General features: G+C 47.0%; 1 protein-coding gene across 1 annotated transcript in view; it reads right to left on the reverse strand.

Annotated features, from left to right (window-relative positions):
* LOC120401238 (centromere protein F-like) overlaps positions 1 to 23,243 on the reverse strand; it is a 115,449-nt gene extending 92,206 nt beyond the window's left edge. The window contains exons 1-2 of the mRNA XM_039530946.1: positions 23,107 to 23,243; positions 20,710 to 20,967 (exon numbers count right to left, since the gene is read on the reverse strand). The gene's annotated coding sequence lies outside the window, so the exon portion shown is untranslated. The remainder of the gene's footprint in view (positions 1 to 20,709; positions 20,968 to 23,106) is intronic.
* Positions 23,244 to 24,966: the final 1,723 nt, after the last annotated feature.

A 24,966-nucleotide genomic window follows, 5' to 3' on the forward strand; every position in this document is an offset into this window, starting at 1 on the left:
CAGCCGCTGCCACCACTCAACCCGCTACACCAGCCTGGGGTTCTGCTCACCCAGGCCGGCGTGAGGCTGAGCGGGCCAGCGGCTGGGACCCCGACTGGCAAGGGGCCCGCAACCAGAACCCCAGACCGAAAGCAGGCTGAGACACGCAGACCCCTGCCAGCCTCGCTCAGCCTGCTGCCACTCTGGCGTTCCAGCTGCCGGCTCCTGCCAGCCGGGGTCTCAGCTGCTGGCCTGCTCAGCCCGCTGCCAGCCTGGAGTTCCTTGGGGGTCCCCAGGCCAGCAGTAGGTGCTGAGTGGAGCCGGCAGTCAAGACCCCGACTGGCAACGGAGCAGCAGCCGGAACCCCGGGGTGGCAGTGGGTTGAGGCGCTCAGCCCGCCGCCGCGTGTCATCAAAAATTGGCTCGCGTGTCACCTTTTGCATGCGTGCTGTAGGTTGCCGACCCCGGTATAGAGAGCACAGCTGCTGCTGGCGTTCTGAAGCTGCCCGTGTTGCTAGCCTGGGTACTGCAATGATGCCTGCCAAAGTTATCACGGTCTGGTATGGGAAAGCATCCTACTACGGAAGAAGAAATAAGGCTTCCATCCCAAACCTTTGGCAGAGGATTAAAACTTTCACTGAGATACTCTTCAGTAGACAAAGCAGGCAGCTGCCAAACGACATTAGAAGGGAGCATTGCACAACTTTATATGAGCATGTTCCCTAAATGATCAGCAATGTTAACCGGGACGACTTTAAGTGAGGAGTTACTGTACATGTTAAGGTAACACAAATCTTTAACTCAAGACTGGGCAAGAATTAGCATAAGGCCCCAAATCTTACTACAGTTCATTCTTCCATTTTGTCCTTTTCCAGATTTTCCTCTTGAGATCTGTGTCTCAGACATGAGCAAAAACAGCAGATGCATGATAGACTTACTCCCACAGGGCTACCGATGTGTAAGTTCTCAAAGGGCCTCTAGAAAGGCATTTGTGACAGGTGGGATCACAGAAACCCTCTGGGAGCTGCCACCTGATGTGCCCAGACTACTTCTACCCCTGCTTTCCCTGCCAACTCAGGACTCCAGCACCCTGTCTTGCTGAGCCAGACACTCCTGTCTGCTCCAACACAGACCCAGGGTCTGAATTACTTGCCCCAAAACTGCAGGTTTACCTGAAAGAGGCTAACAGAAGTGTTCCTGTCTTTAATACTCAGATGCCCAACTCCCAATGGGGTCTAAACCCAAATAAATCCATTTTACCCTATAAAAAGCTTAAAATGCACAAATCTATATCTAATCAAACTGAATATAGATAAGATCCCCACCAGTTCCAGAATGCTCCCTTTACAGACTAATCTCCTTTAGCCTGGGTCCAGCAATCACTCACACCCCTGCAATCACTGTCCTTTGTTCCAATTTCTTTCAGGTATCCTGGGGTGGGGGGGGGGATGGAGAGCCAGCTGAAGACAAAATGGAGGGGTCTCCCAGGGGTTCTCCTATGCAAAGTCCAGCTCCAAGATGGAGTTTTGGAGTCACCTGGGCAAGTCACATGTCCATGCATGACTCAGTTTTTACAGGGAGCATCCACTGTTTACATAGTACCTTGAACTTCCTCAAGTAGACTTCTAATGAGGATTGGAGTATTCCAAGATCCATTGTCCTTTCAGTGTTTCTTGATTAGGTACTTAATTTCAACACTCCTTTCTCCAGGAACTGACCAAATGCTCTACTAAGGTTATTTAGAAATCAAGCCAGTACACAGCCAACATTCATAACTTTGAATACAAAATGATACATGCATATAAATAGGTTTAATACATTCAGTAGATCATAACCTTTACGGTGATGTGTTACATGGCCTATGTAGCAGAAAACACATTTTAAGCATATTTCCATAAAGCCTTATGGGAGGTACTCAAAGCAAGCTGTTGAGAAATTTTCAGAAAACAAACAGTGTAAGAACCCCATTGCTTGTTTTTAATTAATGCAATCCCTGGTTCTTCGCCACATTACACCCCATTCTTGACCATCGCTTTTTAATCATTCATTTACCTGAGCGACATCTTTTCCGCTCACCTTGGTACGCCATGATCGCTTTCCACCTCTAAGGAGGTGAACAATGAGAGGCCGTCACACTCATCGGGGTGCCTAACAAGGGTTTTGGGGTCGGATTCCAACGTCTCCATCAACGGTTGAGTCAAAGGGTCCTCCTTGGAACTGTCACTGAGGTAGCGCTTTCTCCACACAAGTCCAAAGGTGCTAGGGGTTAAAACAAAGTCTGAAGTTCTCATGGGGGTGGTAACGGAGTCCACGTTTCCTCTTAGTAGCCTTTCCACAATTTCTAAAACACGTGTCCTTGGTAAGAGATGGCCTCCTCTGCCCGGAGCTGGGACTTATGGGGTAATGGTGCTGCTCTCTGATTGGCAGAGGGCATTGGGAGGAGTTCTTAGAGGGGTCACACGACCCACTTCCTGACAGGTCACTCCGCCCTGGAACTCACCCTGACTGGTCAAATTTCCTCTCAGGGCAGTACTATCAGGGGAAAACCCAACCTCATTGGTACTGGGCACTGGGAGCAGTCCTTAGAGGGGTCACGTGACACACACCTTGCTTCCGGTCATCTGTACCCCAGAAGTAATACCCCCTGGGGCGGGACTTCTGGAGACAGGTGGGAGGAGTGTAAGGGGTCAAGAGGCAGGGTTAGGGTTTGATTCATGGTACAGCCCATATACTACTAGGTTTACTGTATCATACGGTTTGTCTTGTTCATTTTGACCAGGTAGTTTGTGTGCTCAAGGAACATCTGCCTTTGGGGAGAATCTCAACACACACAGAGTTCTCAGCAACAGCTTTTGTGAGTTGATTATTTATGAAAAGAGGAGATCTTGAACTAGATTCCATGGGTTCAATAGCTGTTTCTGCTTGGCACTGTTGAGTATCATCTACCTGCAATACAAACAAAAAAATTCTCATGCTTTACTGGTATGGGAGAACCTTGCTAATTACCAGCAGGAAGTGCAAGACCCATTCCAAGCGACTGAATAATATGAATTAGCAGACACATGCGAAAAGCAAGAATCTTCAGTGTTTATAGTTATCACTTTGAAATACAACAGCGCTATGCAGAATGCTTTACAGCAACTACCTACTCCTCACCACGTTCAAGTTTAGAATGGGCATTATCATCCATGCTTTACAAATCGCAAGTCACATAATTTAACAAGGTATAGGCAAAGCTAAGGAGTAGTACACAGTAATTCCTTGTCTGGTCTCTTCTTGCTCAATCACTAATCTGCAGAACTGTATTTTGAGATATGTAATTTAAGTTTAATTACTGATATTTCATAATGAATTTGTACATGTCCTATAGTTTATTCTGTAAATATGATAACACTTGAAAAAGTTGTTTAGTCCTGAAGTATTTACATTGGCCTGCAGAGGATATCCTGTCCAGACGTATTATGAAATATTCAGGAGAATGTCATGTCATTCTAAATGTTTAACGTAATCTTCACAATATGTTTGTTTGATGGTCAACACTAGCTTTGTAAAACTGTTGAAAAATTTCACAATATTTATACCTTTAGGGTTCTCTCAAATTCCAGCCCCCACCGCTATTACAATCTTCCTTGTCTCCCCTGCACTCCCCACCAAATTCTGACATGATTTTAGCATCAGTTAGCTAAAATTTCAGTAGTTATAAATGTGTGCTTAACAACAATTGAAATCCCAAATGCCAAAACTTCTGATAGTCTAGGTAATTGGTCTCAATTCTCATCCCACTTACACTGATGTGGGTCCTGTGTGAGAGATGAGCATCAGGGCTTATCCTTCTAGCGCCAATACTTATCAAAATAAAAGCTGTTAAAATTTTGATGTCGAGTGGAAATAGTGAAGAAAGTCATTACACTTCTGTCATTGTAATAGTAGCTTGAGAAATAGAAGGCTAAATCTAAAACTAAATGATTTTTACCACTGAAAGCAGAGAATGTGGAAGCATTCCTTGTTAGACCCAAGAGTTGTGGGGATAGTGTGCCACCTCTCTAATTGCTCCTTCACTCTAACAGTGTTTTTCTAGCAATGGGCAAAAGCTCAGATTGCAGACATGCAGTGACCAGTGTCTGGTTGAGGCTATCACAATACAAGCATTAAGACAAAGTTCAGTACCAGAACGTCTAAAGAAAGAAATCAATTTTCATTCCAGTGGCCTCAATAATAAAAAGCAAAGGATTAATAAATAGATCAAGTTTGCATAAGAACTGAGAAGACTTCAGGGTCTGGCCCTAAAAATGAAAACTCTGGGAACAGAATCTCTTTTTATAAACAATTTGTTCAAGTCTGATTGTTATTTAAAGAATGCTTTTGTGTGTTGTCCAAAAGTCAACAAAATTTATCTAGACTAATGTTCAAAACTACAACCTGATATTAGGATTCTGGATTTCAGAATTTTTGGCTGTTTTGCTTTTGTCATCAAATACTACAAAACAGCACAGATGGGAAGACATCACACAGACCAAAAACCAAAACCACGAGAAATTACATACATCTACAACAAAAGATATTAGCCCCCCATAGCCTTAATTGTATACTAGGGCTTTTTTTTTTTTTTTAAGCACATGGGGCTAAACTCAGCTCTGGCAAGCAGTTGAGCTAAATGGACTCATGCAATCTATACGAGGGCTGAATTTGGCCAATGATGTTAAAGTTTTTACAATGCTTCCAAGTCACACCTATGACAACACGATTATTTAGATAAGCGTGCGCACACACTCCCCAATGTGGACAGTTCTCCCTAAAGTAACAATTACCTTTTTGACCACCTCTGGGAGTCCGTCTGGCTCATTGTCCTGGGTCAGTGAATGTAATGAGATGGCAACCTCATCAGCACCTGACCAAAGGAAAGAGCCATTACCTGTACAAATGACTAAGGAAACTCTGGAAAGATGTGTTTAGAATGCAATGATCTCATTCATTCATTCGTTAATTAAGTACATAAGACGTGTGCTTGTGCAACTACAGTCAAGTATAGCAGAGCTTCAGAAACTATACTGATTTATGAGGATCTGGCCCCTCATCTGAATCAAATGTAATAATGGATGTTTTGAAAACATGTGTTAGTCTGTTAGTCTATAAGGTGCCACAGGATTCTTTGTTGCTTGAAAACATGTGTTCTAAATAAATGCATTAAGGTTAGAAACAGGATCATGATTAAGGCTATGTTTTAGTCATGGGTATTTTTAGTAAAAGTCATGGACAGGTCACGGGCTATAAACAAAAAGTCACGGCCTCGTGATCCCTCCATGACTTTTACTAAAAATACCTGGGACTAAATCTTACCGACTGGGAGAGGGGACGCTCCTGAAGACTGCTGGGGAGTGGAGAGAGAGAGCAGAGCAACGCTGGTGCTGGGGGGAAAGAGGTGGCTCAGGGCCCCACCACCACTAGTCCCAGACTGCTGCTGCAGGCCAGCGTCAGGGACCATGCCTGGGACTGCCAGAGCAACGGCCAGCGCGGCTGGCTCCTGAGCTTCCTCAGCTGCTGGGATCCTGGGATCAGCTGCACCAGCACTGCAAAATTCACAGAGGTCACAGAAACTGTGACTTCCATGAATGATTTGCAGCCTTACAGTCACATTCTAGTATAGCATTTCCTTCTTCAACTACCCCATGTGCATTGGGGGGGCAAAATAAATGGATGGTGGATATCTGGCAGCCTTATAAAACGCACTTCAGGATAATGTAAATATCAAGCACAGTGCTCCATCAGCTGGGCATGGAGTGAGTACTGTAACTCAGTGCCTGCTTGCCATAATACCGGCTCCACACTGTGCTACATGAGTGCTTTTTGATGTGTTTATTTCTGAAGCGAGAGCATAGAACTACAGTCCTCATTCACAGTAAATGGAAGTAGAAAAAGACTGTAGGCTAGAAAATGCAGAGGGAATTGATAAGAAAAAATTCACCTAGATGGACAGGTTTAAAAACTTTTCCCCTCTGCTTGGCAGTAAACACCCAACCTATGCGTGTTACAAATAAAACTTCATATAGTCATCACCAGAATTTCTCTTTGCAGCGGCACGTGGAATTGTTCACACGCCTATCTAAATTATTAGCAAGAACAGTGCTGTCATATAAAGAATCACTTCATTAATAATTTAAATGGAAATTCTGCATACATCAGAACTGATATGCTCTCCCAAGTCGAGTGTGACATAATGAGGTAGAAGAAGCAGTTTAAAGACAATAGGGGCATGTCTGCCCTGGGAAGTTTCAGAAGATATTAATTAATGTGTTCATTAAAACGACGTTACAACATGCAGTGTAGACACTGCCCTGTTATGTTTAATATCACATCAGTCAGTTACGGTTAACCTTAGGGGCAGAGTGAAAAGACATGTTTAAACACGGTCTCATTTTGAAGTACAGACCCTGACAAGTAAGGTGTTGTCTCCTTTGCACCATAAGTGAAACTTTACCAGAACAATGAATGAAAGTTCCTGATTGAATTCTGCCTGGATACCAAAAATGTATCAGTCAGGCTAAAAAAGTGTTTTTAATTTATTAAGGGGGGGGGTGCACTCAGAGGCTTGCTATGTGAAAGGGGTCAACAGCACAACAGTTTGAGAATCACTGGGCTAAAGGATAATCTCTGCTGAACTACACTTTCCTTTTGATATCCAGGCTGTCAAACTGTAGGCAGCTCAGGTACAGATGAAATAAGGGCCCATGCTTCAGGAGATCTGTTTTTTCTGCTGGTATAGTGGAGATTCCTTAGCTATCAATCAATCATGTCCAAAAATTCCCAGGACTTCTGGCTAGTGACGAACTAGAAGGATGAGTTCAGCTCTTTCCTCTTCCCTTTATGCAAACTGTCTTGTAAAGCAGCGGATTCTTCTCGACATCTGACATTATTTCCATGGCCTCTGAGAGAAGTTCTGACCTCTGGTTACTCACTTATGTTGAAAGGGACATAAACATTCATACTTCAGAGCACAAGCCAACCTCTAACAGGAGATAGGAAGAAATTTCCCTTGTGGGTTAGTTATTCCATAACTGCCCTCTACAGGTTTCTTCAACCTTCCTCTGAAGCAACTGCTACTGGCCACCGTCAGATGACATACAGGAGACTCAATGGACCACTGGTTTGAACCCATCTGTCCATTCCTATGTTTTTGTTCCAACACTACTGAATTCCATAAAAGTAAACTAAAAGGAAGGGTACCCTGACATACTGAACAACTGTAGAGCACAAGGTGTGCGGTTCAGAAAGCTGGACGCTCTTTTTTCTGAGTGACCCACCATAACCCTGGGGGCATCTTGTCTTCCAGGTATGCTCTTCACCAAGTAAGGTGTGTTCCTGTAGCAATCATACAAGGGCCAAAGTGAAAACTGGGTTGGCTTAAAGTATGTTCCTTGTACTTACCTGCCCCAAAAGAGACATTTGGACAGGATCTGAGAATGACGTGTCCACAAATGGAATTTCTGGAGACACATTGTGAAATCCCACTCAGAGGACAGTACCAATGCATGGCATCAGCAAACATGGTCACTGGGGAAGACTAGCTACGGAGTGACTGCTGCCAGGATACAATTGATGAGATGAAGTTTTGGGTCTTTGTAAATCTTTACCAGAGTGGTAAATTTAGAGTCAAAGCCATGCCTATTTTAACCTGGTTGAACAATGTCCTGCATTGGATTCAGAATATTCTGATTTTGAACTCCAGGGGGGTTGGAATCCTTTCTAGCAGCCGGCAAGTTGGGAATGGATCTGTTTCGCTGGTCAGGGCACAAACAGTGATGTTGTCTGTAAATGGACAGAGTTGTGTAACTTGAGACCTCAGCCTTGCTGTGATACTACCAGCCATTTAAACCTCTCAACACAGAGGGTAGGTCAAAACGAAGAGTCTTGTATAGGAATTGTAAACTCTTCACACACAAATGCTCATTTTGTCTTTGTGATGCTGAAGATTTAATTGTTTGGGAAGAAAAAGGTTTAGGTCTTCCATGTGAGCTTCTGCTTCATACTTTCCTCTGCTAGGCAAACATTCCCTTCATGAATACCTTTGGTGTTGGCAGTGACCAATGGATTACTATGCCGGCTTTGACAAGGAGGGTTCAGGCTTCTGTTGTCTCAGCTACTAATTTCACTGGTTTCCCAAATAGCCTTGCACTTGTGAAAGTGGATGCACGGGTATGGATGATTTTTTCACGCTCATGAGTGTAAACAGTTTCCTTATAGCCAGAGAGTAAGAATGCTTTGCTACAAATCATATCAAGACCGAGGAAAAATTGCCATGAAAGAATATCTTACACACCTCTTCAAGGATTTGACAAGAATGTAACCCTGAGAACTCTCACGCTCAAATTGAGGATCATACCCTAGAGACGATGGCCCACTTGCTTGCCACCAACTAGATTTTCCTTACTAAGTAAAAGAAATGGTCACAGTTGGAGTTTTGAAATTTGCAGTAGTGTCCTCACTCTTTTAGTCAATGGAATCTTTTGGAAGGAACTCCTTCTGGAGGCATGGCCATGTCTCTCTCTGGTAGGACTACTGCTGCACTTAGGTTCCCAAACTTACACATTTTCCTTATCTTTTTATATAACATTTTAGTTTAACATCTAGATTTAACCGAATGAATGGAATTCTTATGTGCCTCTGTTCTGGGCACACACTGTCTAAAGTGCTCTTTAATCCTTCAATGCTGTGCAAACCTAAGGAGAGGGGAGTGTAGGATCCGCCGTTAGGGAGGGGCTCTTCGTCCTCCGGGCAGCTGGGTACCAGGCCACCTCACCACACAGGGGTGACACCACCGGCTCAGGACTCAGGCCCTCCAGCAAGGGCAGAGCAAGCAGTTCAGTCTATAAAGCCCAGGCCCTGGATCAGGGTGGGGCAACAAACACTGGTGCAGGGCTCAGGCCCTCAGGTAGGGCTGAGCAAGCAGTTCAGTCTATAAAGCCCAGGGTCAGGGTGTCGGGGCGAGGGGGAGACTGCCACCCGTGAGTGGGGTGGCAGGGGGGACGCAGGCCCACCCACTCCTCTGCGTCCCAGCCCGGGGCCCTAACAGTGGTAGGCAGGCTGCTGCTGTGTCAGTGGGGATCCTGGCCGCAACACACTGACATTGGCTCTGGGTCTGCTGCAGTCAGACTAGGGTCTGCTGCCCCGGCCACTTCCAAACTCCCCTCGGGCCTACCTGGATCCTGGGGTCATCCTCCACCGGGTCCAGGTGCATGGGTTCGCCTCGGACGGGCTGGGTGGCAGGTCCGCAACTCCTCCGAACGGCGGTCCAGGGAGCTCCGCAGCTCCTCGGGTAGCGAGCACGGGGAGGGTAGAAGCCTCCTGGCGCCAAGCTCCCGGAAGGACGTCCGCCGCTCTGGTCGCTGACCTCCCACTGAGCTCGAAGGCCCGCTTTATACTTCCGGGTCGGCGCTGACCCTTTGCGGGTAGGCTCAGAGCTCTTTAGCTCCCCCAGTCCAGCCTCTTCCTCCTCCGGGCGGCTGGGTACCTGATAAACAGACAGGCACAATTCCCACTCCATTGTGACCTAAATTTTGGGTCCCATTCCTGGTTGAAAGAGGCTTCCAGGCTGAAAAACAGAGATGAACAAATTACATTACTCTGCCACCTGAGAATGGGCTTCACAGAAGTAACACGTCTCTCTGCACACCCAGATATACTCGTGGGGAGAGAAGGGAGGCAGTGCGTCTAATACAGAGCACTCCAGCAGACCCGTATATAGGAGAAAACCACAGCATGGCCTCATGGATTGGAGAGTGCAAAATACTGATTAAAATGGGAGCAGGACTGGGTCCATACATTTAATTTTGAAATCTCATTAAGTAAGGTTAGACTTCTACAGGGATAAGCGGGAGCAGTCTCCTTCTTTACAATGGCTATTTAGCAGAATTACCTGTTCTCTTAAACCTCAATCTGCAAATTGCATTTTCCCAACCAAATAGACAAATGTAGGGAAAAGTCAAATTACGGCTCGGCAGGTAACATTTCATCACGTTTAAGCTTAATGGAGTCCATATACAAGCTAAAGGATAATAGTTTGAGGTATATTTGTTTGCTTGGGATTTTAAAACACAGGAGCACATTGTAGTATTTAATGTGCTGATCATATAGTTCTCTTTGGGACATATTTATTCCTCATTTTAAATTGCTTTAAAACCATATAATTTTATGAGTTAGTACTATATATTTGTATAAAGAAGTTCCATCTCAGTTTGGAAAGAGAATTGCGTGTATTAGCTGAAAGTTAATTTAACTATATCACACAATGGGAACTTTTTTTTCTTGGGTATTCTTCAAATCACCATTGATAATGAGGTTTAAAGAACCTCCACATTGAAGTTATAGTTTGTAACAGGATTTAAATAGGTAGAAATGTGTATCTCACTTTTCATCTCTTCCGCATAATTCTGGGTCTCCTTCAGAAACTGTTTAGCTGTTTTCAGTTCTTCTTGCAGCTGATGGATTTCTTGAGATTTTTGATCAGACTGGCAGCGAAGAAGGTTTTTTTCCTCCATTTCCTACAACAAAACATTAGTTACAAAACAGTTGATTAAGTCAATAGAGAGTAGTGTGATGTGGTATACTACCCATCTGAGTGCCATGAAGACTCTGGAAAGTTGAACCTTGGTTTCTAAACACATACATGAGTTAGGAACACAAACGGCACTCTTGGCAGTCCTCAGAGGGCAGACAATCCTTTTGGGACGTCTCCCAGCTGGCACAGATCACAGCAGTACCTAGGTGGCTCAGGATATGGAACCAGGGAGCTGCAACCAGTTCTCTGGTGCCTGCCCATAGCAGATCTTGACACAGGATAGAATCCAGCCCACAAAAACTGAGCGTCAGTGAAGTTAAGTGATTTGCCCATAGCCACAGAGGGGAGTCAGTATCAGAACACGGGAGAACTTTCCAGTTCTAGCTGCTGTTCTCAGACCATCCATCCCTCAGTGTGGATGAGTCAAATATATGAAGTTGCTCTTGGGAGCAAGATAGCATTAGATGTGAAGTCTTATTAGTCAGTAATACCTGGGGGCTCGGGATAGTACATTTTCTAAGCATCTTTTTTTCCAAAAAAGTTAAGAAAAGTTAAAATACCCCATACAACTATGTCCTACCTGGGAACTGAAATAAAAGTTATTTCTAAGAAACTAACTCCTTCCACCCATCTGTTCCTGCATTGCTGGGTAACAGATGGCATGGCACTGGTGGGACTCTACTGGAAGCAAGCCATCATTTCTTCATCTACTTACTACGAGCAGATGGGCACCAGTGCACAGAGGCCAAATTCAAGAAAAGGGAGGGTCTGGATGGAAAACAAATTAAAACCTTGCCGACACAGCAAGTCTGTATTTTCAGCTATTTAAACAAGTCACCCAAAGAACATAACTAGAAGCATCAACGGTTTTAGTTATTTTCCTTTTGTCTCACAACCTCCTAGTCCAAAATATCCAACTGCTATACCAGAACAAACACACACACACACACTCTCTGCTATCAATCATTCTAAAAGACACAGGTGTCAAGAGACAACATTTACAGACAATGCTGATGTGTAACAAATGTTTCAAAGCTGTATGAATTATCAGCTTCCTGTGTTCTAAATATCAACAAAATTCAAGGGGTTCAAACGGCTGAAACGCCCACCCCTCTTGCTGTGACTCAGCACAAGTGGCTCTGATTAAGAAGCATTCAACAAAAAGCTGGAACCAACAACCCAACATAGCTGCAAAAAAAAAATAAAAAAAATCCCATGCTCTGATGCTGAACGTTCACAAAACCATTTACAAGAAATGCATTCTCCTACCTTAATCTGGTAAGGCTACAGCCCATCATTTGTATTTACAATTTGGCCTCAACCACATAGGCCATCATTAACTCTTGCTCGAATCATCGCAATCCAACGTATTTAGACTTGAATGCTTCTGCCCTGCAAAATCTGCAAGAGTTACAGAACACAGCAGCACACCTCCTCAGTAATACAGGTTCACTTGAGTACATCAGTCCTATGTTTCACTCACTCCGCTCATTCCTCAACAGAACACTGAATCAAATCTCGGTCTTTATTTTCAAAGCTGTAAAGGAAATGGGCCCAATATACCATCTTACTCTCTCAGACTTCAGTAGCTGTGTTCCTCAGGAACAACTGTCTACACATCAGAAGTAAAACTAGCAGATGCAGCAGACAGGGCTTTTTCAGGAGCTGGCCCAATACTATGAAATTCACTCCAGCAAAAACTGAGAATGACAACTAACATCACCATTTTTCGTATTTAACCCCCTCCCTCCCCCCGCCAACACACACACACTCTTTGCCCTCTGGGACAGTGATTTTCAACCTCTTTGCCATTTGCAGACCCTAGAAAATTTCAAATGGAAGTGCAGACCTCTTTGGAAATCTTAGACATGGTCTGTGGACCCCCACAGGCCACGGCTTGAAAACCACTGTTCCGTTGTAACAACAACCTTTCGAGAACCCCTTAGACAGGGGTCTGTGCACCACAGGTTGAAAACCACTGCTCTGGGGGATATGGGAGAAATAGGAACCTCAAATAACCTCAAATAACAGATGCTAGTCACCTTAATTATTCTTAATTATTCTGGAAAGCATTCAGATACAACAGCAATTGGCACAATAGAAGAACTTAAAAAAACCCAATCGCTGATGTTGCTTCTATGACTATTCTGAGTTCTCTTCCCTTTCATTTTCCTTCTAACGCCAAATTAAAGGAAAAATCTTTTAATCTACAATCAAGGTTTTTTAAAAATCAAAAGTTACAGCCAGATGCTTTTTGTGTAAATTGGAATAACTTTACTGATTTCAATGGAGCTATGCTGATATATGCCAGAGCAGGATCTGGCTTCATAGTTAGAATTTTGTTGATAATGCTAGTCTATAGTGCTTGAAAAAGTTAAAATGTACAAATCATTTGGGGGATTTTCCCACTCCTCCATGAAATCTTAGAATTAAGCAAAACACACTTATACTTAGGAAGCAGCTAATGTTTCTAGAAGTTCCAAATCAACTCAAACAGATATTTAATATATTTTATTTTTTAAGACTAAACAAAGAGTCTACATAATTAGATTAGACAAATAATTCCATATGAACTGTAACCCTATCTGAGATATGCTGGTGCAAAATCATTTTTTTAAACCCTGACCATACAACCAATTTTTGGCCTGGAGTCAGTCCATATGGAATCAATTGCAAAAACTGCAAGATCGGGGCCTTATTTTGTATCACAGCTATAGGTCTTGTGACAGGGTCGGGCCAGAGGGCTACAGGAGAGTGAGCCTATTGGGATCCAGGAAGTGGGGAGCCCACTGCTAAAAGATCACCCCAGCCTTAAGGGGGGATCCACAGGACCTGGAAAGCAAGTGGTTTCAGGAGACAACTAATGAAATAACAAGGACAGACGTGCTGTCAAAGGGTCAGTCGAAGGGAACCTGATGGGGACACCGAGCAGAGAACCCCAGACAGCTCCCTCTGCTCCTCGAAGGCATCACGGGAGTCAGTGAACGCCACCCAGAGGAACTCTGCCCAGATGCGTGAATGGATGGAGGACCGGAAAGAGGCCCCACAGTTACAGGAGACTCCATTGGCCAACCTCCTCTCCCTGGTTTTATAGACAGCCATTTCAGCCAGGGCCAGGAGGAGGTTGACCAAGAGGTCCCATGACTTTGTGGGGCCACCAATAGCCAGTGCATAAATAAGGAGGTGAGGGGAAAAGTGCAGCCAAAGACGCAATTGGATATCTGTGAGGAGCCAGAATAGAGGCTGCAGCTTGGCGTACTCCAGGTAAACGTGCACCAGAGTCTCCCTCACGCCGAGGAAAGGGCAGGTGTCCAGGACAGGGGTGAACTGCGCCAATTACATGCTCGTGCTCACAGCCCCTAAAGGAGCCACCAACTGACATCCCCGGCGAGCTTTGGGAGCAGGGTGGAGTATAGACTGGCCCACCGGGGCTCCCCACCCTCTAGAGGAGGCAGGAAGTCCCTCCACTTTGTGTCAGGGTGGGACGCGAAGGTGAGGAAGTGCAAGGTGTGGAGCACGAGCACATACAGATGTTTCCTTGGCACAGTCTGGAAACAAACTGGCGTCAAGTCGTGCAGCCGGCTTACAGTGAAGGGGCAGGGAAACCGGTTGGGTCCATTAACGCAGGGGCCCGCTACAGGAGAGCGAGAGAAGGCAGAAATATTAGCCCCAGATTAAGCAGGTCCTTTTCCCCTGGGTAAGATAACAGGGCAGTTCCAGAAAAATCAGGAATTTGCTGGAACCAATTAAGGCAGGTAGGCTAATTATGACACCTGGAGCCAATTAAGAAGATCCTAGAATCAATTAAGATAGGCAGGCTAATCAGGGCACCTGGTTTAAAAAGGACCTCACTTCAGTCAGTGAAGGGTGCGCAAGGCGCTAAGAGTGAGAGGGCCTGCGGCTGGAGGACTGAGGAGTACAAACGCTATCTGGCATCAGGAGGAAGGTCCTGTAGTGAGGATAAAGAAGATGTTGGGAGGAGGCTATGGGGAAGTAGCCCAGGGAGTTGTACCTGTCACACGGGTGTTACGTGTAACACTGTAGACAGCTGCGATCCACAGGGCCCTGGGCTGAAACCCAGAGTAGAGGGCGGGCCTGGGTTCCCCCCATTCTCCTCCCCCCTATTGGATATAAAGAGGAGTTGACTTGGACTGTGGGTCCCACCAGAGGGGAAGGTCCCTGGCCTGTCCCCCTGACCCACTAGGTAGGTCAGCAGAGACTGTGGGGATTGTTCTCCTTCCTTTTCCTCATGCTGGCCAGTGATGGGGTTAGCTGAGTGAATGGCAGGTTTGAGCCACAAAACTGGCCAAACTGAAGGCTGCCCTGAATCTCTGAGGTAAGCAAATCCGCCAATAAGTGCAGGACCCACCAAGGCAGAGGAGGAACTTTGTCACAGTCTTTTAAGATGGTCCAAAAGAGGACAGCCAGAATAAGACAGTATCGAAACACAACTTCTGGTGGAAATACACTATTCTCCAACACAGAGCTTGCAGAGTTCCCCTGGGAGTCAGTAAGGCATAAATGGCACCAGTTCTTACTGATTTCCAGTTTAAATTATTAATTATTCCAGTTCCTTTGACTGGTTTGCTAGTAAAGCCTGTTTTGCTCTGCACAGCTTCTGTGTTAAGCTCACTGGAGTCCTTTTTCCAAACGGTGTTTCACTGCTATTGCCTATGAGGAAAACACATCACATTTTATTTGTAGTCATATTTAATCTATTTTAAAAAATTAAAAATTCCTGATGTCCCCGTAAACGATGAGCTCCAAAGATAGTTAGAAAACAAAGCAAAAAGAATAAGCCATGTTCTGCTTCCTCCTACAGAAAGAGAAGTTTGGAGTAACTGTTGACTTCTGTGTTGTATAACTAAGAGCAGAATTTGGCCCTAAACCTTGAAACTCAGCACGATGGCTTCAAAAAAAAGTACAATTAAAAATAGCTCAGATATCTGAAAAATCCATCCTCCTTTCACTCTCTAATCCTGGGTTCTAGATTCTGTATCATACCAAAAACAGTACAGGTTAAGGTAACACAAATCTTTAACTCAAGACTGGGCAAGGTTATGAACAATATTTTCAGGCACATTTTCAAGTATATAGTTGTAATGTATAAATATAGTCATAATTTAAGCAATAGTTATAGTACAGTCTGGTAATCATTGGGAATCCTAACCAGTGCTTTCTTTTAAGCTCAATCATAAGGGCAGCAGATTCAACACTTGCTCTCCATTTTTTTTTAACATAACATATTTTGTCAAAGCGAGCACCTATTGGGATTAGAAGATCCTTCCCCATTCCCACTCAGTCCTCAACTGTTCACTTGAGAGGTAACATTTAGGTGTTGGACTGATGATCTGCTATCACCAAATATGCCATTGAACAGCCAACAAACAGAAAGCATCAATACCAAACTGGACTCAATTCTGTACAATTGAAATACCAAGAAATTGACAAATTACCTTTTCCACTTACCATATATTCAAGGAATAGGTTACATGTTCGGAAAAACCAGTATTAGTACACCTTATTTCCCCGTTTTTATGGACCAACAAAGACATTCAGCTTGCACCTCTGTCTCCATAACCACATTCTTCGGGGGTAAGGGAAATTAGTGTCGTGCTATCCTCAATCTTAAATTGATCACCTGACTTTATATCGCTATGTAAACCAGGAAGTTAACAAGAGCATAACTGTAACACCATCAAATTCTAACTGGTTTTCAACCATTTTAATCCGTTTTATATCCGTCATAATAGCTCTATAGTACTCCAAATTAAAAAGGAAGTAAATTTATTACCAACGTCAAGAGAGAAAAAAATGAGAATGACCTAGTTCCAGTCTAGAAAGGAGTAGGCTTTTCTGGATAAAAACCTATAGACGTCCAAGTTTCAGTATGAATCAAGTGTTTCAAGAGTAAACCTGGAAAGAAGAGTATGTGTAGAGAAAATACTAACCACCTCTGTAGAAAAGGTTTGATTAACGTGCTCACACAGCTAGGATGACACATAGCTATGGCGGACAGCTATCGTGGACAAATTTACAACCTCTGTATTAAGTCAGTGTAGACCATGTCTATCATAAATAAAAAAGCAGTTTTCTATTAGAGAGTGGGGGTAGAAAAGAAGCAGTGCTCGTATCAGAACAAGGCTAAAGGGAACGGTTGTAGGGCATTACCCCCAGACTGCCTTTGGGCCCATCTGCTACCTCAGTTTACCTTCACTCTTGCATCAAACCAGATATCACATGTGGCGATTTTACAGTAGTGCTCTCTTCCAGGTTGGTTTATTATCATAACACAAGTTTTTCCAGGTCTTGATCAGAGCATGCCCATCCTTGTAGTCCAACCCCTCTCCTAGCTGGGACTTCTGCATCCTGCAGGCCCATCAATGGAGGCTTATCCCTGCACCGCTTCCAGTTCCTTGTAAATCTCTACCCCCAAAAGGCTTCTGCCTCGGAGTTCTAGAAAATTGCCACCTGTCCTCTTCACAGGCCCTCTGCCTGGGCACTAAGGAGAGAGTCTCTCTCTGGCCTCTCTCACACATTTTGTGTCTCTCTCTCTTTAATGACCACAGGCTGCCCTTTTACCTGTCAGCAGGCCCGGTTTAGATGCATGCTTCTGTCACATGACCCTTGTATTTATTCCCATCATACAGGGAGATGGGCTAAACCTGACAAAAGGTGCTGCTGTGCCCCAGTCTTTTAATGGACCAGCTCACCCTGTGACAGGAACATACCACAGCTTGCTCTGACCTGTGATATGTTTAGTTGCACTTAAATATTAGTCACATATAGATCTTCACACTAGTGCTAGTGCTTCCCCTCTGCTTTCTCCTAAGCACCCTCCTATCCTCCAGCAAGACACTTGCTCCATCCCATGTCCTCAAGTACACTGGGGTGGCCTTTGGGTGGATGGCCAGGGACCAAATGACAGGCCTACTGCTGAAGCCTCTGGGATGAGGAGGGCTCACTCTCAGACCCCGTGGAAGATTCTTCCCTAGGAAGAGACTAGAGTGGAGCTGAGGTGGCCTCATGCTGGTAGCCATGGCTTGTTGGGGATCACCCTTACACCAGGGAGCAGCACCACGGGGAAAGTGACCCGTGTCTCAGAGCTGGAGATGCGCTTCACGGTACCGAGGACTGCTGCCGGGAAGGTGGAGGCCAGCGACATGATGATGGGGAGCGTCAGGCTGGGGAGCGGTGCCACATCGAAATCCCAGAAGGTAGCCTCATCACAGATTTCCCTTTAGAGGAAACCGCCTTTGAAAGGTCTCCCAAAGATGGGCCTAGGTCCCCATGCATGGGTGGCACAGGGAGAGACATCAAGTCTCTTGCTGCTCAATGCCTCCAATGTTGAAGGTGCCATGAAATGTCGTGGGCCCTGACGGCTCCCAAGAGTAGGTGCTAACTACTAACACTACAGTAACGAGATACAAGAAAAAACTCAGAGTCCAAAGTTAAAGAAACCACTATCGGACTTGTGAAAACAAGGAGCGTTCCAATAACCGTAACTGGTGCAAAGAAGGAACTGAGCGGGCTTGGGGCCAGCAGGGCCCAATGTACCGGCGCATAAGCACAGGGCTCCAGAGGTTGCCAAAGCCGGCCCTAGGGGTACCATTAGGGGAAAAAAATACTGACAGCGTGCACGTGGGCACGCACACATCAAATATGGAATCGACATGAGCAAGCACTCAAAAAAGAAGAATCCAGTCTTGCGTGCCTGAAGCACATATGCACCTAGAGTGGGATCTACACGGACAAATACTCAATGAATAACTTGTTCACTCTGGTAATAGTGGTCTGGAGGCAACTTTAAACTTGTGAAAAAAAATGGGTCTTGTCTTACCTTTTCCTTCTCTTTTATTTTCTATTCTAAGGAGTGACGATTGCGTTCTACAATTCGTCTTTGATGATTCAGTAGTTTCCCCATTTTTGCACCACCATTTCATGCTATAAAGAAGTTTAATCATAAATCACAGTGATGCAAGGGGAATATTTATTATTTCTACTACAATAGCAATCCCACCCCTGCAATCAGGATTGAAAGCCCACTTTAGTAGGCACTTAAAAAAAATGAAATACATACGAGGAAGTCATGGTCTCTGCCCCAAAACTGCTTACAGTCTTCCATGACGGAGTGAACGCCCACAACACAGGCATTCCATACCAAACTGATAACAGATTACACTTGGCTATAATACAAGTGTGTGCTAAGTTTCCATAAGTAAGCAGCAAAAACTAAAAAAAACTAGAAGTGTTTAGGCACAGGGGATAAATTCAATGCAACTTTCAATTTACAATGAATCAGCACATTGATTCAACAGAAAACAATTACTGAACTATTTTGAACAGCAAGAACAGAACAATTTTCATTGTTTGAAGTAGGTTAGACTGAAATTTTAAACTGAAAGTCAATATGCTAAGAATTTCCTTTTTAGAGGAAATTCTCCTATTAGAAGTGTTTCAGTTTATCTGTCATTTTATTAAAATAATATACTGCTTGTAATTTTGGTGGTTGATAGAGAACTAGAGTACACTGAAACTCCATTTAATAAATTCCCAGTGTAATTTCTATTGTGAAAACAATCTGCTGATAAAAGTCTGAAAGTTGCCCAAAGCACACTACTATACATTTTCTCAGAACACAATACTACCGGGTGTAATACTACTGCTCCTTTGCCTCTTACAGTTTCATTGTGTTCACGTTTTTATTTTCTGAAATCTTTTCTTTAAGACAGGTAACTATTCTTAAAGGTAATAAAAAAGGGAACCGCTGATAAGATTTAAATCATCTTTGTGGTTGGATGCTTTTAAACCAAAAGATAATTTACTTGAATATAATTTTAAAGGGATGTGAAAAATGCTACTGGCATATGTGGAGATATATTTCATTTTAAATGTATGCTTTATTGAAGTGAGGTCCTGCTTACACATTAATAAATTAGTGAGAATATTATTGGAATAGAACATTGTGACAAGAGCATCTCCTGTTGCTTCAGCTTCGATGTATTTATGGAATGTAAATATGGTGAAAAGCCAATGATTTTCACAGAAGGAGACAGTGGTGCTGTTAAAATGTCTTTTTATGACACTTTCAAATGGCTTTAGTATATATAAGATATCTGTGTTTCTTAGATATTTGTGATCGTTTTTCAGTCTACCACAATAACAATATGGCATTGCTGGCTGCCTCATTAGGGAGCTGGCATACTCTTTGTTCAGTCTATCAGAGCAACTTCTGCACCTTGAAAACTTTTTCTTTGTGGATATCTTCCCCACAGCACACACCCATGTAACTGGTTAAAAAAAAGGGGGGGGGGGGAGAAAGGAACTGATCACTAATCCCAAAAGGCACAGGACAGCAGATGATCCCACTAGTTTCCATGGTTCTCCTGCTATGCTGTCCAGTATATCAATGCAGTGGGAGATCTACTAAACCAAACCACTTCATGCAGTGGCAAGGAAGCTCCTGCAGAGAAAGGAAGTGCTGTGCAGGCTGCTGAAATCTTGCCCACCCTATCCCATATAGCAAAGTGTAGGTCCCATTACAGGTATGGGAAGGTAGGGGCCAACTAAGGATTTGCCTCTATGGGCTGGTCTACACTGGGGGGAGGGGGGAGAGAAGGGAAATTGATCTAAGATACACAACTTCAGCTACGCTATTCACATAGCTGAGCTCGAAGTATCTTAGTTCGACTTACCTAGCTGTCCTCACGGCTGCAAATCGCCCGCCACGGCTCCCCTGTCAACTCCGCTTACTGCTTCTGCTGAGGTGGAGGCGGTGCCCGACTCCTCGCCCCGCCCCACACTCACCGGAGCGCCCGGGGCTGCCGGGTCCCCGCTCCCTTCCCCAGCGCTCAGGTTCGAACAACCGGCGCCGCACGGTCAGTCACACCCACCCACCCCCAGGATAGCGCTGATTGGCCATTAGCGCAGCCACTCACGAACCAGCAGCCACCATGGCCCAATGAGCTGTTTATTAGGGAGGTTCGGCAGCAACACGTCACCCAGTGTGGCCAATGGGAAGGTAGATCGCTCAGCGAGCCAGGGCTGCGTTCTGTGGGGCGGGGGAAAGGCAGCGTGGAAATGTTCTGGTGCCGGATAGTGAGCGGCGCGTCTGTTCTAACTGTGCACATCTGCCCCCCCCCCCCCAGGGCTGACCCTGCAGCTGGGCTCCTACTTACCTCAGTGGGACTCTTGCCTAGAGATCAGCTGCCTGGCATGGTGCCTACAAAGCCCGCTGGTCTTGGCTAGACAGGCGAGAAGCTGCGCCTGTTCCTTTCCTTACGCCTTTCTTTCCTTCCTCTAATGCCTAGTTCAAGGGGGGGGGGAACATCCCCACAATACAAGTTGCTCAGAAAGCTCTGCCAGCTCTTCACCCTACTTCACCTCAGGGCAGTGCCCGGGCGAGGGGAGTGAGGCACTTGCCTCAGGTGCAGAAACTGGCGGAGAAAGAAAAAAAAAAGCCGCTGGCCCGGAGATATTTATAACCCAGGTGATCCCCCTCCCTGGCCCCACCTGCTGCCCCCCCACGCCTCCCATGAGTGCCCCCCGGCCCCAACTTCCTCCCACCCCCCTCCTGGACAGAGCAGCTCCATGCTGCCTCCCTGCAGCAATTGCTGCCGCAGGGTCCTAGCGCCCCCCATTTCCTGACCCTGAGCCTGCCCTTCCACCTCAGACTTTTTCATTTTCCAACGAGACCCTCCAGCAGCACAGAGCCCCTCTCCCTCCGCCCGCAGTCACTGCTCCTGCCCCATGCTGGGCAAGAAGGTAGCCCCATCCCTCGCCCTCAGTGAGGTTACAGTCAGGGGCAACAGCAGGGGCAGAGCCGCATGCAGCACCTCCTGGCACCCACCACAGGGGAAGTGAGGGAGATTCCTGGACCTGAGAGGGTCCCTAGGAGCCAATGCAGTGACAGTGGTGGAGGTGAATGTGCTGCTGGGGGGGCAGGAAAGGGGGGCTCCTCCCCCAGAGCTTGCTGCTGCCAGCAGGGAAAGGGCTGGGGGAAGTCCTCCTCTCTGGCCCCTGTCCCGGAGCAGCCTGCCTGCACCCCAAACTCAGCCCCAGCCCTGCCCCACCCCAGAGCCCACACCCCAGTCAGAGCTTTCACCCTCCACTGCACCCTCTGCCCCCACCACAAACCCTTCATCTCCAGTCCCAACCAGAGCCCTCATCCCCCTGCATGCTGCCCCTCTCCCCCAGCCCTGAGCCCTTCCCATTCCCAGCCCCAGTCGGAGCCCTCACCCCCTACACTCGCCCTGAGCCCCTCCCATTCCCCAGACCTCCCATTCCCAGCCCCAGACAGAGCCCTCACCCAGAGCCCCTCCACACTCCAAACCTCTCACCTTCAGCCACAGTCCTCACCCCTGCACCCCGTCCCTCTGCACCCCTTCCATCCCCAAACTCCCTCCCAGAACCTGCACCCCATCCCTCCGTACCCCCTCCCACCCCCAAACTCTCTTCCAGAGCCTGCACCCCATTCCCTGCCCCAGCCTAGGGCCTGCACCCCAGACTGCCTCCCTCACCCAAACTCCCTCCCAGAGCCGTGGGCAGAGTTTGGGCAGAGCGGGTTCTGGGCACCACCAAAATTTCTACAAACCTGCCACCCTTGATCCTGGCTGCAAACCTGAACTCCCAGCATTCTCAGGACACATGCTGATCCCTAGTGGCCACTGCTGATATCCAGCACCTCCCTCCTCTCTTAACCTGTGAGTCCCTCTCTGCATTGGAACTAGACTGGAACCAAAGACCATCTTGGAAGCAACATTACCAGCCCAAGCAGTCAAAAATCATGAGTTGACCCCCCCAAAATCACAGGTTTTACTGCCGCCACTTCATTCATTCTTCGGCGGCAGGCCCTTCCCTCCGAGAGGGACTGAGGGACCTGCCGCCGAATTGCTGCAGAAGAGCCAGCCCTGGGGGAGGGCGCAATTTTATATTCTTGCCTGGGGCTCAAAAATACCTAGTAACGGTTCTGCATCAGGGGTCTCAAACTCAAATGACCATGAGGACTAGTACATTGTCCTGAGGACTGCATTTACTGACACACACACCCCCCATGCCTCCTTCGGCCCCACCCCCATTCCAACCCCTTCCCCAAAATCCCCCCCCAACTCTGCCCCCTCCCTGTCCCCAGGGGGTGCAGGAGGGGTGAGGGGTGTGACAGGGGGCTGAGGGCAGGGTGTGGGGTGAAGGAGGGATGCGGGGTGCAGGGTGAAGCAGGGGGCTCAGGGAAGGGGGTCAGGACAGAGGATGCAGGGTGCGGCACGGGTCTCAGGGCAGGGGGTCGGGGTGCAGCAGGGGTTTCAGGGCAGGGGATCGGGCCAGGAGGGGTGCGGGGTGTGGCAGGAGGTCGGGGTGCAGCAGGGGGGTCAGGGCAGGGGGTTGGGGTGCAGGAGGGGTGTGGAGTGCAGCAGGGGGTCGGGCCAGGAAGGGTGTGGGGTGCGGCAGGGGGTCGGGATGCAGGAGGGGTGCGGCAGGGGGTTGCAGGGTGTGGCAGGGGTTTCAGGGAAGGGGGTCAGGCCAGGAGGGGTTCGGACAGACTGCGATCTAGAAACACATGCCATTGTGCCAGTACTCACTTCTTATTTACAGACCCGGCGCCCTCTCCTCGCTTCACAGGCAGGCATTTTTTCAGGGCTTGGGGAGGTGTTGTTTGACTAAATGGAAAAAGAGAGAGAAGAAAGGCCCAGACCCAGGATGGGTTTGCTGCTGCTGTGCTCAGATTCCGCGCGGAGCCTGGCGTTCTCCCTGTCCCTGGAGAGGTGTGTACGATCGTGTGTGTGTGTGATCACCCTGTAAGAGAGAGATCGCTCTGTGTGTGTGTGATTGCCGTGTGTGCGATCAGCCTGTCTCTTATGTGTGATCATGACCTTGGCTGCGTGTGTAAAATCACCCTATCTGTGTGAGATCAGTGTGTGTGTGTGTGTGTGTGTGTGTGTGAGAGAGAGAGAGAGATCACCATCTGTGTATAATCATCCTGTGTGAGATCTCTGTCTGTGTGTGTGAGAGATCACCGTGTGTGTGTAACCCCGTGAGATCGCCATGTGTGGGATCACTGGGTGTCTGTTATCACGGTGTGTGTGTGATTCGCCCAGGCACCAGGTGTGTGTATCAGCCTCTTTCGGTGTGTGGCTGCAAGTCCCTGAAGTGTCTCTGTCACAATCTCAGTGTGTTTCTCTTTTGGTCTGTGTGTGTGTGTGTGTGTGTGTGTGTGTGTGTCCCGCTGCTCTCGGTCAGTGTGGGCGGGGCCTGTCTTCTCTCGGACCCTCTGTCTTTCTCTCATGTGCATCTCAGCCCCAGTGCCTGCTTCTCACACGGTGTCTGTGCCCCCTGCTCTGTCACTTTGTCTCAGGCACTGGGCATGGGGTGCCTGACTCTGGGTGCAACTGTGTGTGTGTGTGTCCTTGCTCTCCGCCTCTCTCTGTGTGTGTGGGCACCCCCTCCTCTCCTCATTCTCTTTCCCCCAGTGTACCCCAGCCGCTGGGCGCGTCTCCCCCTCCCTCCATCCTGCTCCAGCGCCAGGGGCAGCTGCACCCTCATCTCGGTGAGCTGCTCGGCATTTCTACCCGGCCCCTTCGCTCAGCCGTGCAAGGACCAGGCTGAGGCAGATGCTGCAGGGATGAAGCGGGGAGAAGGAGGTTAAGGGAAGAGGTCCGCCTAGGAAAGATAAATCCCAAACTGGTGGGCGCTGACTTGGGAGCCCCCGGGGGAGCGCAATGGGGTGGAGGAAAAGCCAACAGCCACCCCCACCACCGAGACACAAGACCTGCTCCTGGTCTTCGCCACGGCCCCTAGGGGATCTTCCTCCCACAGCTTCCCCAAGGGAACTTTTGAAGGGGATGAAATATCACTGTAGCGAGCAGAGAGCCCTCAGGCCAGGCTTGGGAAAGTTTGAGTGTAGTGAGCTCCCACATCCCGGGGACCCCGTCTATTTCTTCCTCCTCCACAGCTCTGCGTTGTAGTCTCCGAGTCGGTACTTTGCTGGGAGGAGTTTATCACCTGGGATCAGAGAGTCACCGCTTGGTACCTCTCCCATACCATGAACAAGCTTCAGCTTGCTTCCCCTTTAAATCGGCACTATAAAGGAGAGACTCCGCTTCCACTGAGCTTTTAGCCCTTGAGACGCACGAGATTATTGTTATGTTTGTCACAGACTGATCTGAGGTCTCCTGGTTATCTGTCACCTGTGACATTACCCTTGGGTCCCTTTCACAAGTGGTTAATTGGTGGATGCCCCTGCAGGGTAAAATGTATGGCTACAGTACCATCCATCTGCGACCCTTCCTCCCCTGGCCAAAAAATTACAAATAAAAGAACAAATACAAATATTCAAGAAGCAGGAATAATAAATTGGTTTGGGTCACAAACATTTGAAGCCAAAGACTGTCTCCTTAAAACTGCAGAAGTACGGCATTCCTCCCATAGTTCATAGGCCATAA

This window comes from Mauremys reevesii, linkage group 3, assembly GCF_016161935.1.
Source record: "Mauremys reevesii isolate NIE-2019 linkage group 3, ASM1616193v1, whole genome shotgun sequence".
NCBI lineage: Eukaryota > Metazoa > Chordata > Testudines > Geoemydidae > Mauremys > Mauremys reevesii.